Source organism: Olea europaea, unplaced genomic scaffold, assembly GCF_002742605.1.
Source record: "Olea europaea var. sylvestris unplaced genomic scaffold, O_europaea_v1 scaffold1565, whole genome shotgun sequence".
Classification (NCBI taxonomy): domain Eukaryota; kingdom Viridiplantae; phylum Streptophyta; class Magnoliopsida; order Lamiales; family Oleaceae; genus Olea; species Olea europaea.
This window is the reverse complement of record NW_019233257.1, coordinates 268,772-282,259: the sequence shown is the minus strand read 5'-3', so window position 1 is coordinate 282,259 and position 13,488 is coordinate 268,772. Positions and strand designations below refer to the sequence as shown.

The 13,488-nt window shown below is 33.6% G+C and overlaps 3 long non-coding RNA genes across 9 annotated transcripts in view; 2 read left to right on the top strand and 1 right to left on the bottom strand.

Moving 5' to 3' along the window:
- Nucleotides 1-5,569, top strand: part of LOC111376841 — an 8,202-nt gene extending 2,633 nt beyond the window's left edge. The window contains exons 1-2 of one of the 2 annotated variants that reach the window (XR_002699565.1): nt 998-3,789; nt 3,889-5,569. This is a non-coding gene — a long non-coding RNA (uncharacterized LOC111376841). Of the gene's footprint in view, nt 1-997; nt 3,790-3,888 lie in introns of those variants that run through there. The other variant, XR_002699566.1, reaches the window with a different exon arrangement.
- A 683-nt stretch (nt 5,570-6,252) lies between these two features.
- LOC111376842 lies at nt 6,253-8,336 on the top strand. The gene is made up of 2 exons (XR_002699567.1): nt 6,253-6,750; nt 6,845-8,336. It is a non-coding gene; the product is annotated as an uncharacterized LOC111376842 (long non-coding RNA).
- A 675-nt stretch (nt 8,337-9,011) lies between these two features.
- On the bottom strand, nt 9,012-12,847 carry LOC111376840. Of its 6 annotated transcripts, none has more exons than XR_002699564.1 (7): nt 12,705-12,847; nt 12,530-12,623; nt 12,353-12,399; nt 10,105-12,193; nt 9,727-10,015; nt 9,538-9,642; nt 9,012-9,418 (listed from the first exon to the last, which is right to left on the bottom strand). It is a non-coding gene; the product is annotated as an uncharacterized LOC111376840 (long non-coding RNA). The 6 variants fall into 6 exon arrangements; XR_002699560.1 differs by having other exon boundaries at nt 9,538-9,817; nt 9,882-10,015; nt 12,705-12,846; XR_002699561.1 differs by having other exon boundaries at nt 9,538-10,019.
- Nucleotides 12,848-13,488: the final 641 nt, after the last annotated feature.

The following is a 13,488-nucleotide window of genomic DNA, read 5'->3' as shown; positions in this document are numbered from 1 at the left end:
CAGATTACTTTTATATCTAGAATTCATAAATCTACTTCCATTCTTGAGTATTTATATGTTGAAATATAGGGTGTAAATACCTTAAGTGAATTTAGATTCTATTTACTTTTAGTAGATATTTTTTCAAGGAAAGTATGGACTTTTCTTTTAAAAAAAATTTGATACCTTTCTCAAAATTTTAGACAATGGAAATCGATGATTGAAAATCAATCCAACAAGAAAGTCAAATCACTTATGACTAATAATGGCCTTGAATTTTGTAACCTTGAATTTGATTTGTTTTATAAAGAATTTAGAATTTTAAGGCACTGAATTGTAACATATGCCCTCAACAAAATGGTATTATTTAGAGAATGAATAGAGCTTTATTGGAAAAAAAGTCCGGTGTATGTTACTTAGTTCTAATCTCTCCAAGTTCTTTTGGGTGAAGCTTTAAAAACTACTAGTTATCTTATAAACAGAAGTCCATTAAGTACTATTGATTTTCAAGTCCAAGAAAAACTATAGTCTGGTAAGTCTCTAGATTATACTAGACTTAATATTTTTTGCTGCTATTCTTATTAAAATGAAGGTAAACTTAAACCAAGATCCATAAAATATGTTTTTTTGGGTTCTGGAAAGAAAACCAAAGGTTATAGACTTTGTATTAAGAGTCAAAATAGTCTCAAGGTAATCATAAGTAGGAATACCATTTTTATTTAATGTCTTGTAATGATTCATCAGATTTGAAATCTATTGGAAATGTACCTGCTACTTAAACTGTATTGGAAAATCAAGAAAAAAATTCTACTAATCAAAATAATTTGATTGGGATGCAGACTACTCAACCTAAACTAGATCATGATAAAATTGAATCTGATAATGAAGAATTTCAAAATCCTTCTCTTGCTGACTATCAACTCACTAGAGATGGAAATAGAAAGAAAAGATTTTCTTCTACTAGAATCAGCAATGATGACTTTATGTCCCTCTACTCTGCATTAAACTCGTTAANGGACTTCCTGATTAAAAATAAAACCTAGATTCTAGTTAACAAGTCTAACATCAAAAGGTAGTGGACAGTAAGTGGTTTTTTTTTAAATTAAAGAAGGAGATTCTAATGTAGAAAGTAAGAGATACAAAGCCAGACTTGTGACTAAAGGATTTACACAAAGAGAATGAATAGATAATAATGAAATATTTTTCCCACTTGTAAAATCAATGTCAATCAGAATTTTGCTTGCTCCAATTGCTTATTTAATTGAGAATTGGATCGACTTGATGTTAAATTTGCCTTCATAAACGATGACCTTGATGAAGTTATATACATGAGTCAGGCAAAATATCTTTGTTGAAGAATTCTTTTATGGCTTAAAACAATCTCTCAAACAATGATATAAGAAATTTAACTAGAATATTCAAAATTAGGTTTTGTTAAGAGCAATTTTGATTTCTGTTTCTTTTACAAAATGTCAGGAGGACCTCAATCTATTTATTAATTGTTATATATTGATGACATATTACTTGCTTGCCATGTGGGATCTGAAATATATTTAATTAAATCTAAGATAAAATCTAGGTTTGAAATGAAAGATTTAGGACGAACTAAAAGAATTCTAGGAATGAAAATTAAAAGAGAGAGATATAACTATGTTGTTTATCTAAATCAATGTTCTTATGCGAAAAATATTCTTGAAACGCTTTCTATGCTTGAATGAGCACCTATTTCATTGCCCATTGCTAATCATTTTAAGTTATCTAGTGAACAATTACGTAAAACGGATTAAGAATTTGAAAGAATGAGAAAAGCACCTTATGCTAATGTTGTAGGTTCTATTATGTATCTTATGGTATGTACTAAACCTGACTTAGCTTATGGTATAAGTATTTTAAGCAGATTTATGGCAAACCCAGGTGAACACACTGGTTAGCTATAAAGTGGATGCTATAATATTTAAAAGGCTCAACTGAGTTACGTTTACAATTTAAAAGATGTAATGAAGGTATAATTCTTAAAAGCTATACTAATTCTGATTTTGTTGGAGATTTAGGTAAAAGAAGATCTACTTTTTCTTGTATTTTACACTGTGTGATGATATAATAGTTGGGAAATGCAATTGCGAAAGCTAGTAACCTTTTTTGACAAAGGCAGAATATATTGTGGCTTGTGCTACTGCTAAAGAAATTCTTTGGCTAGACGGATTGTTAAATGAAATTGGTTTCATAAATGAAATGGTTAGGGTATATACTAATAATCACAATGCCATTCACCTTGGGAAAAATTCTATATACCTTGATAGAACAAAACATATTGATATAAAGTTTCAATATGTGAGAAACATGGTTGAGAAATGCCTGATTATTTTCGTAAAAAACCAATTAAATTTAATCCTTTCGATCTCGGAACCAAAATATTATCTTTAAATAAATTTAAAAACTGCTCCAAGATTCTAAATTTCACTTGGAAGGTAGTGTATTTAGAATATCAAGTTGCATCGTTTTTAAATGTTCACTAACTTTATTAATTTTCTTTTTTACGGTTAAATAAGAGCAAGTGAAACAGGTTGATGTCTAGATACATTAGTTGATGTCAAGAATAGTTCAGCACGGTAGAAATTGTTGAGTTTGGGTTGCCTCACTATTATTGGGTATACTGGACTTGGGCTGGTGTATGTGTTTCAGGGTCTAAGCCCATTTATTTCATAAAAGTATGTTTGCTGAAAATGCAACTTTGCCTCTATTAAAGGCTGAGATCTAGCCTTACACATGGCCTTCTCCCAGTTGTTGGATTGGTAACTTTTGGGCTGGAATATATTACCTCAAACGTCTCTCATATTGTTGTGTGGCTTTTGTGTGCTCTATGGTTTCAGTCTCTAAGTGTTTTGTATTCATTCCATGTAATCTTTTGATGAGAATTTTCTTGATTATTTTTAGTGAGCAATCGAAGAGATTGTAAGGAGATTACCTGGTTGTAATTTTAGAGAGGCAAGAGGAAATTTGAGTGAAGAGATCTCTTTTTTCATACATTTGTAACAATTCTTGGTTGATTCTAGTGGATATAGAGTTATATCTACTTGTAAATGTTCAACGTGGTGATTAGTCCGAAAACTAAATGTCCGGGGCCTTGGGGATAAAACAATTCTCCATGTTCTTTCTTGCAAAGTATTTTGGGTTTAAATTGGGTTTTACAAATGTTTTTGGGACTGATAACACATAGAAGGGACAGATAGGGTGAGAGATTTGAATGCCACTGTCACATAATTCGTAATCAGCTTATTCGTACAGAATCACTCTAGTTAGTTTAATGGAGTTGATGGAGGCCAATGACTCAACACAGCCAAAGAATAAAGATATTTGAGACCCCAGAAAATACAAGTGTTTCTAATAGAAAGCTGTGTGAAACCCATCGAGATTAAGAGCTTTAGTGATTTCTGTGTGTTTAATAGCATGTCATGAACGGGCATCCCAATTTTGCTGCATAAGCAGTAAAAAAAGCATCCTCCAGCCTACTTACTATTGCCTTTAGCTTTATTACCCAGGGCCTCGGGCTACTGTAGATAGTATCAAACAAATCTTCTGAAGAAAGAAAAATATTGTCATTTCCTCCACCAATTGGTTGTATGCATTTTTAAGGTCGGAGATGTAATTTTTGTGTCCTCAACTAGAAGCTAGTGGAAATATTTTGTAGTCTATCCAATCATTCAGCCACTTAGCTTGTGATCTCTGTCTCAAAAACTCCTCCATGTCCCCCAGAGAGTCAATAGATCTCTTGTGAGATCCAATATCAGCCATAAAATCAGCATAGTATAGGTAATTATTTAATATTGCCGTCTATGTTTATATCTTTTCAGTTTTCTTCTCTAGAAACCAAAATTCATTTCGTTCTAGACTAACAGTGCCCTGCAACAGGTGATGGAAAAGCATCTGTCATATTTTTGCGATTAATTTCGCTTCAATGCTGACGTGGAAAGTTAAAAAAAAAAGCTGAGAAAGCCAATTTTCTTGTAAGTGACCCAGGCTGAAACAAAGAAATCCCTCTTCCCTAACTCAATTTCACTTTCCCATTTACATTTACGCTCCAGTTGCCCTATTTTTTAGGCTACTACGCAAATAATCTCCACTTTCGATCGCTTCGTCGACTGTTAGACAATACTTCCTTCCTCCCTGTTGGTAAGAGACCACCGAATACATCAATCACATAGGTAAGAGAAAGAGAAGGAAACAACGATGTGCGTTTTGAGTTTTGTGATATTATTTTGTTATTAACACAATAATTTCTTGTTTCATCATATGATAAAGACAAAATAGGATTTTTTGATCTTTTATCAACTTTAGTGTGTGCTAAAAATAATTTGACAGTGCTGAGCTTGTCGCCTGAGAGTTTGGGGTTTATTGTGTACGAAGAAAAAAAAGTTGGGCTTTAAGCTTCTCCAATCTTCTTTCAGTTTCATGAATAGGGAAAAAAATTAGTTTCGAAAACATAGTTTGATAATGCTGGGCTCATTCAATTATGCTTGAGTTTTACTGTATGCGAAAAAATAATTTCTAACTTATGCATCTTCATTTTTCTTTCCGTTTTAGATGTAAGGAAAATCTTAGTTTTGAAATGCAGAGCTTCAATTTAAACCTTCAAACGAGGTATATTTACAATTTCCTGTTTTGCTGGATCAAAGAAAATGCTATAGTGGTGCTTTCAATTATAAGCAGCTTTCCATTGGACAACGAAGAGAATGGATGATTTCCTGTTTTGCTAGATCATATGGTTGAATTGAAGTAGTACTGTATGTTAATTTGTGAGAATGATATGTTTACATGTTGATGTGGTTGTTTAATGTGGTTGAATAAGACTAAGTCGATGGAAAGCAAAAATAAGGGAATATGTCATTGTTGTAGATAAAGGGGACATATGTTGCCAGAATGCTCGAGAAAGAGAAGCTATCCAAATTGTGGTTTGGGATTCATCAAATGGATGGAGGTCGAAAAGAACAATGATCATAAATGGCTATTGTTCCATTGTTGTACTCGCGATTGTAGGTACTTCAAGTGGTGTAACAAATTCCTTGACAAAAAGTGTCCATTGCATGATGATGGTAAATCAAGTGCATCAGAAATGGAGGCGAACACGTGGATGATTAGCCACAAATGTTAAAAACGCTTGCTAAGCTAACTGACGAAAAAGACTTGAAGATCTGGCTTAGAATAAATATGCACAAAGGAAAACAAGTTTTGGAGAATGAAATCTAAATATGTTGTGTATTTGGATGGTTTAGGATGGTGTATAGGAAAAAGACTTTCGAATTGTTGTCGTCGAAAGTGCTTATGTACGATATGTTGGTACTTTCATATGTAATCAGATTTTCTCAAAAATTGTATTGATGTTTAACTAGCTTTTCAAGGTGTGACTTGCTTCTCAAGGTGTGCCAAGAGTCCCTTTGTACTTATAGTTACTGTCTATGAGAATGGTCACCACTTACGTTGTGATTTGAAAAGAATGTTTAGTTGTAGTTTCACTGCATTTATGTTGGCAAGGCACACTTTATTTGGCTAGTGATTTTTTTGTTTTCAATTTTAGAAGTATGTTCGATTTTTAGCATTAGAGTGGGAGATGAATGCCCATTAAAGTTTGATCTGGTGTATGTGTAGCAAGGCCATAAGTTGATCACTGTTAATCCATTTCCTATAGCCAAGTTTCCTCAGCCTTGTTGTCTCTCATTATATGGCTCCTCTGCCCCTGTGAGAAAACATAAAATAAATTAAGGTGGAAACCTATTCTAAAGTTTGAGTTGAAGTCCTTTTGTTTAATCTACGACCTGATGCAAAGTGGAGATGGTTTTGGTACATCATTTTGCAATTTAACACCTTAAGAAAGAGTAAAAAGGAGAAAGAATGACAAGGTTATATAATATGGTTATTCTTATGCTTTGTTTGACATGATAAGATTTAATCGTGTCTATGTAAGGTTACAAAAGGTTGAGTGCAATTTTCAATCCATCATCATTTGATTAGCTTTTCTGTCAACGCCCTTCTTCCAAAGTAACTGATAACAGACTCTTCTTCTGGTCTTTTGTAGTAATAGCATGAAGAACAGAATATACATTCTAAAATTATTTAATATTCACTGAAAATTTAAGCAAGGGTAACCTGTCTACCTCTGATAAGTGAACACTTGAGCAAACAATATCTAAGCAAAGTGGAAAACATGCAAGAAAAATCCCAGATAAAAGAAAGGCAAAATTGAAAATGTAAGACAAAATTACACATACATCCTCCAGCCTACTTACTATTGCCTTTAGCTTTATTACCCAGGGCCTCGGGCTACTGTAGATAGTATCAAACAAATCTTCTGAAGAAAGAAAAATATTGTCATTTCCTCCACCAATTGGTTGTATGCATTTTTAAGGTCGGAGATGTAATTTTTGTGTCCTCAACTAGAAGCTAGTGGAAATATTTTGTAGTCTATCCAATCATTCAGCCACTTAGCTTGTGATCTCTGTCTCAAAAACTCCTCCATGTCCCCCAGAGAGTCAATAGATCTCTTGTGAGATCCAATATCAGCCATAAAATCAGCATAGTATAGGTAATTATTTAATATTGCCGTCTATGTTTATATCTTTTCAGTTTTCTTCTCTAGAAACCAAAATTCATTTCGTTCTAGACTAACAGTGCCCTGCAACAAGTGATGGAAAAGCATCTGTCATATTTTTGCGATTAATTTCGCTTCAATGCTGACGTGGAAAGTTAAAAAAAAAAGCTGAGAAAGCCAATTTTCTTGTAAGTGACCCAGGCTGAAACAAAGAAATCCCTCTTCCCTAACTCAATTTCACTTTCCCATTTACATTTACGCTCCAGTTGCCCTATTTTTTAGGCTACTACGCAAATAATCTCCACTTTCGATCGCTTCGTCGACTGTTAGACAATACTTCCTTCCTCCCTGTTGGTAAGAGACCACCGAATACATCAATCACATAGGTAAGAGAAAGAGAAGGAAACAACGATGTGCGTTTTGAGTTTTGTGATATTATTTTGTTATTAACACAATAATTTCTTGTTTCATCATATGATAAAGACAAAATAGGATTTTTTGATCTTTTATCAACTTTAGTGTGTGCTAAAAATAATTTGACAGTGCTGAGCTTGTCGCCTGAGAGTTTGGGGTTTATTGTGTACGAAGAAAAAAAAGTTGGGCTTTAAGCTTCTCCAATCTTCTTTCAGTTTCATGAATAGGGAAAAAAATTAGTTTCGAAAACATAGTTTGATAATGCTGGGCTCATTCAATTATGCTTGAGTTTTACTGTATGCGAAAAAATAATTTCTAACTTATGCATCTTCATTTTTCTTTCCGTTTTAGATGTAAGGAAAATCTTAGTTTTGAAATGCAGAGCTTCAATTTAAACCTTCAAACGAGGTATATTTACAATTTCCTGTTTTGCTGGATCAAAGAAAATGCTATAGTGGTGCTTTCAATTATAAGCAGCTTTCCATTGGACAACGAAGAGAATGGATGATTTCCTGTTTTGCTAGATCATATGGTTGAATTGAAGTAGTACTGTATGTTAATTTGTGAGAATGATATGTTTACATGTTGATGTGGTTGTTTAATGTGGTTGAATAAGACTAAGTCGATGGAAAGCAAAAATAAGGGAATATGTCATTGTTGTAGATAAAGGGGACATATGTTGCCAGAATGCTCGAGAAAGAGAAGCTATCCAAATTGTGGTTTGGGATTCATCAAATGGATGGAGGTCGAAAAGAACAATGATCATAAATGGCTATTGTTCCATTGTTGTACTCGCGATTGTAGGTACTTCAAGTGGTGTAACAAATTCCTTGACAAAAAGTGTCCATTGCATGATGATGGTAAATCAAGTGCATCAGAAATGGAGGCGAACACGTGGATGATTAGCCACAAATGTTAAAAACGCTTGCTAAGCTAACTGACGAAAAAGACTTGAAGATCTGGCTTAGAATAAATATGCACAAAGGAAAACAAGTTTTGGAGAATGAAATCTAAATATGTTGTGTATTTGGATGGTTTAGGATGGTGTATCGGAAAAAGACTTTCGAATTGTTGTCGTCGAAAGTGCTTATGTACGATATGTTGGTACTTTCATATGTAATCAGATTTTCTCAAAAATTGTATTGATGTTTAACTAGCTTTTCAAGGTGTGACTTGCTTCTCAAGGTGTGCCAAGAGTCCCTTTGTACTTATAGTTACTGTCTATGAGAATGGTCACCACTTACGTTGTGATTTGAAAAGAATGTTTAGTTGTAGTTTCACTGCATTTATGTTGGCAAGGCACACTTTATTTGGCTAGTGATTTTTTTGTTTTCAATTTTAGAAGTATGTTCGATTTTTAGCATTAGAGTGGGAGATGAATGCCCATTAAAGTTTGATCTGGTGTATGTGTAGCAAGGCCATAAGTTGATCACTGTTAATCCATTTCCTATAGCCAAGTTTCCTCAGCCTTGTTGTCTCTCATTATATGGCTCCTCTGCCCCTGTGAGAAAACATAAAATAAATTAAGGTGGAAACCTATTCTAAAGTTTGAGTTGAAGTCCTTTTGTTTAATCTACGACCTGATGCAAAGTGGAGATGGTTTTGGTACATCATTTTGCAATTTAACACCTTAAGAAAGAGTAAAAAGGAGAAAGAATGACAAGGTTATATAATATGGTTATTCTTATGCTTTGTTTGACATGATAAGATTTAATCGTGTCTATGTAAGGTTACAAAAGGTTGAGTGCAATTTTCAATCCATCATCATTTGATTAGCTTTTCTGTCAACGCCCTTCTTCCAAAGTAACTGATAACAGACTCTTCTTCTGGTCTTTTGTAGTAATAGCATGAAGAACAGAATATACATTCTAAAATTATTTAATATTCACTGAAAATTTAAGCAAGGGTAACCTGTCTACCTCTGATAAGTGAACACTTGAGCAAACAATATCTAAGCAAAGTGGAAAACATGCAAAAAAAATCCCAGATAAAAGAAAGGCAAAATTGAAAATGTAAGACAAAATTACACATACACTATCTTCAAACAACAATTGATTCTCGATCCTTCCAATGTCGCCACAGTTCATTACATTGCATTTTTGTTTATCCCAAAAGTTCAAAAACTAAAATAAAATACATCTAAAACCACAAGATTGAAGGGAAAAATCCAAACAATACTTCTACACAGAGAAAGAGAGAAGCACGTCTGACCACATTCCTTGACATCAAATGTTGAAAAAAAAAATGGGACACCTTCCTATTGAGTTATATTATAGGAATTAAATAGTAGTCCCCTTGATGAACTAGCATGTTGAAAGGTCATTGCAATATCACTTACAGGATCTTGATGAGAAATTCCTAAACTCGGATTCTGAACAAGACTAGAAGGACCTTCCACAATAGCAATATGCAGAATGGTATGGGCGGCACTAAACATCGAATCTGCTATGTTGGTTGGTGAAGTCAATGGCTTGAATGACGTTTAGCATATTATTATTACAAGTAAATTGGAGAACCATATGAAATTAACTGTTTGTAAGAAGAAAAATTACACCACTTACACCATGAAATCCAAGAGGGAAAAACACCCATTGTGGATGGTCTCATTCCCAATTGTGCTCCAACATTGTACGACAAATTAGGACAGTAGTATGGCATTGCATTACCTAACATAAACATAAAAATTTTGGGAAGATGCTAAATTCACATTTTCTTACATGCTAAATACACATTTGAAACCATATGCTCACCGAGCTATCTAAACAAAACATTTGATGTTGATGTGAGAATAAAATTTGTAGATGACAATTGTTGTGTTAGTGCATGACGTTACTCGTCGCTCTGCATGAAATGGAAATTTAATTGAAACATGCCTCCAATACATTGACCAACGATAAATACTTACAAATATGACTTGTGAATTTGAGAATTGTGTCAGCATTGAATATTGTGCATGTGACAAGGACTGAAGGATAGGTGTGTCGGGTCAAAGATTGCTTTTCGCCACTCTCGATCTCTGTCCTTTACTGGAAGTTTATGCTGCCTGCATGACAAGGGAATAATTGACATTTGATATTTGTTCAAATGAATGTATGACATGTGAGAAAAATGTGTGAAAGAAAAATAACCTTTATTTTCTTCGAACTCGACTCCAATGAGCTTTTATGACAAAGTTTCTTCGGTTCACCCTTTCTTTTTGAACATTTAGGATCTTTTATAGTACCGCTGCCAGTGTCAAGTGATGCTCTAGACTGGGAACTAAATGCAAACTAGGCTACGAAATGTTATTACTTCCTCAACTCGTCTTCATAGACATCATGTCTTTGGACTGCAATCGAATCTAATCTATTATCGCACTAGTTCGCTCTTCGTCATCATTAGCAAAATGTCTTCCAACGTAGCAAACAATTCACACATTCTATCATACCTCAACTGGCTAGGAGTGATATCCAGACTATCGTAATTCACAACGATCATCATGTGGGCTCTATTAACATCTCGTCTCCATCTCCACAATATGTACCTCTCCGATAGTGATATGGCGCCATTACGTATTAACACTGATATGACATGTCTACACAAAATTACACAAAACTCGAATAAATGGCAACTGCAAATAATATTGCAATCCTCTGCCCGAAATGTGATTGAAAACTTTTTCTTTCTAACATTCTTTTTCGTAAATGACATTTTCCTCAACCTCTTGAAGATATCACATCGCAATAGACCTTCCTAGTTATCTCATCTTGAAATTCCCAAAATTTTGAAATGGTATAAGCAGCTTGGAATTGTTTTTCCATTTCATATTTTGTCACACAGGGTAACATCTATGAGTAAGACTTGAAATTTGCTTGAAATTCTTTCTCAAATTTATTTCGTAATGCTCGTTCGTTTATTCGACAAACTTTTTCAACGATGTATTAGAATGGACATACCCATCAAAGAACATATTTATATTCTCACTGTACTGAATTGTTGACATTCTCGTCCAAAAACCTATTTTCAAATAACATGGCACCTAACAACCCCTGTTCTTAAACAACCCCGACAACCAATCATTATCATATAAGTCATATGTATCAAACATAACTTTCTAACCTTCTCTGGATTCTTCAACGACCTGTGTATTATACACTAAGTCATTTATAGACTGAAAAAATGGAGCCCTTCTGAACGTGGTATCCAAACTTCTCCGGCAACTTCTTTAATATATGCCACAAACACCATCTATGCCTTTTGTTTGAAAAGATTATCTCAATTGCATTTCACATGGCCCTGTCTTGATTGGTACATGCACTGCATCCAAGTCCTGAATAGTTAAACAAATGTATCTATATCTTCATTTTCCAGCAAATCACATCCAAGGAGTGTTGATTGTCCATGATGATTTACACCAACAAAGGGGGCAAAAGGCATGTCATATTTATTAGTGAGATAAGTGGTATCAAATGTCACTACATCCCCAAACTCTTTATACGCTTGCCTACACCTCTTATTTGCCCAAAAGAGATTCCTAAGTCGGGACTCTTTCATCCAAATCTATACAGAATTAAAAATTTGAGCACTATGCTTGCATTTGTGAAAACTAGGATTGTATTGCCGCGGCATCTCCTTTACCAAGTCTCAATTGCCTCACTCGTTCAACGTAATTTCGACAATCCTTTTCAATGACCTGCTTCAACATCTGCTGAGTTGTAACTCTTGTGTAAAGATATTCCAGCCACATCTTTCACTTTGAGCTTGCATTTGATATTTGCACTCAATTCCAAATTGTAGCAATATAATCTAGATTTTGAAGGACTAGTTTTATGATTGTGTTCAAGATCAACTGTGCAAATTTTCCATATTCCACGAATATCTGAAGAAGCAGTAAGTCTTGCTTTGCAACCTGTTTGAATGGTTGGATGCAGCTTCAAAGAAGCACCTGCATTGCTGCATCTTCGGCCCTCACGACAACATGTCAACGTAACGTAATTCACTACTCCATCTTCTCCCTTTCTAGAATTCCTCCTCCTAATCGGAAAACCTACGTCATACACATATCTCTTATAAAAGTCTAACAACTCTTTTCATCTTTGAACTTCATACCAACTTTAGGCACAATCACGCCATCTCCTCCTAAAATATCATCTTTCAATGTGAAGATATTGTCTGTATTGTTGTCATTATTGGATTCTACTAAAACTTCATCATCTAATACTTCCACTATTTCTTTACCTACATCATATTGAATGAGAATATGAATTTTAAGTATTGTTCAAATGTTCGTGAAAATCTGATTACAATAATATTAGAAGTGAAACAAGAAATTACAGAAGCAGTGAAAATACATAGGTTTTTCAATAGTGCAACTTCAAAAAATTACAACGAAATTACCTTTCTCTGTCATTTCGTAGATCCCAATGCCACGACAAAGCCAAATTCTGTACACATTTCGAAAATATTTGCAAGAAAATTATAAGTAGGCGAATATCTTAATATATTGTACACATTTCAAAAATATTAATAAAATTTTCAAACACTACAACTTCAGAATAATTGCAATGAACATACCTTTCACAAGTGAAGTCGGTGAATCCCCTTTGGCAAAAAATTTAAATTTCGATCTTTGTTGGATGTTCAACCCCTTGGTCGCTATCTCGTTTGGCTATAGTAGGTAAATTGATGTTAGATCTCAACATTGGCGAGATGTGGACGGAATTTATTTTGGTGGAAAACAAGTTCTTACCTTCAATTTCGCACTCAATCCGCCGGTACTGCAAACCTGGTTCTCAAATTTAGGCCTTCTTAAAATATTTAAAAGTGTAGAAACAATTCTCATTCCCACCAGTTTAAGTGGGCACGAGACCCAGAATTCAAAAGGTTGTACACAAAGCTGTGTACCAGCAATGTACAAGAGGCTTATTGTTTTACAAATTTTATTTATTAGCTTGCTCGGTCCCTCTGTTTGAGTTCCATACTTCGAAAAAAAATGTATTTTTAAATAGTGTTTTGACATCATTTCATCTGCACATTCTTCAATAGAATAATATTACACACAAGTCCAAAATTTTTCCTTATATTTCAACTACACATTTTCCATCAATACACTATTTAAAAATTCATTTCTATTAAAAGAATGTGGCTCAAACGAGGGCTTAATGTACTTGTTGATTTTTAATTGTCATACATTGAAAAATAAATTTTCAAAACCTTGAAAAAAAAAGTACATGGTATACTTGGACTACATTCACTGGAATTGGTACGAATTTTTTTTTTCTTATATAACAGAATCTGATTTCTTTTTATACATATACAACTTTTTTTAGTAATAAATTTTGTATCACCCTAGAAGTTTTCAAATTTGTTTAGAAATAATATAAGGATTTGTTAAATTAAAGTTATCATTCCTTGTATTGAACTTCTAACAAATCTAAGATGTCTTTTCGCATATCTTCTATTTTAAGATTATTAAATATTTTCAAATTTATTTAGAAAGATAATATTAGGATAAGTTAAATAAAAACATCTTT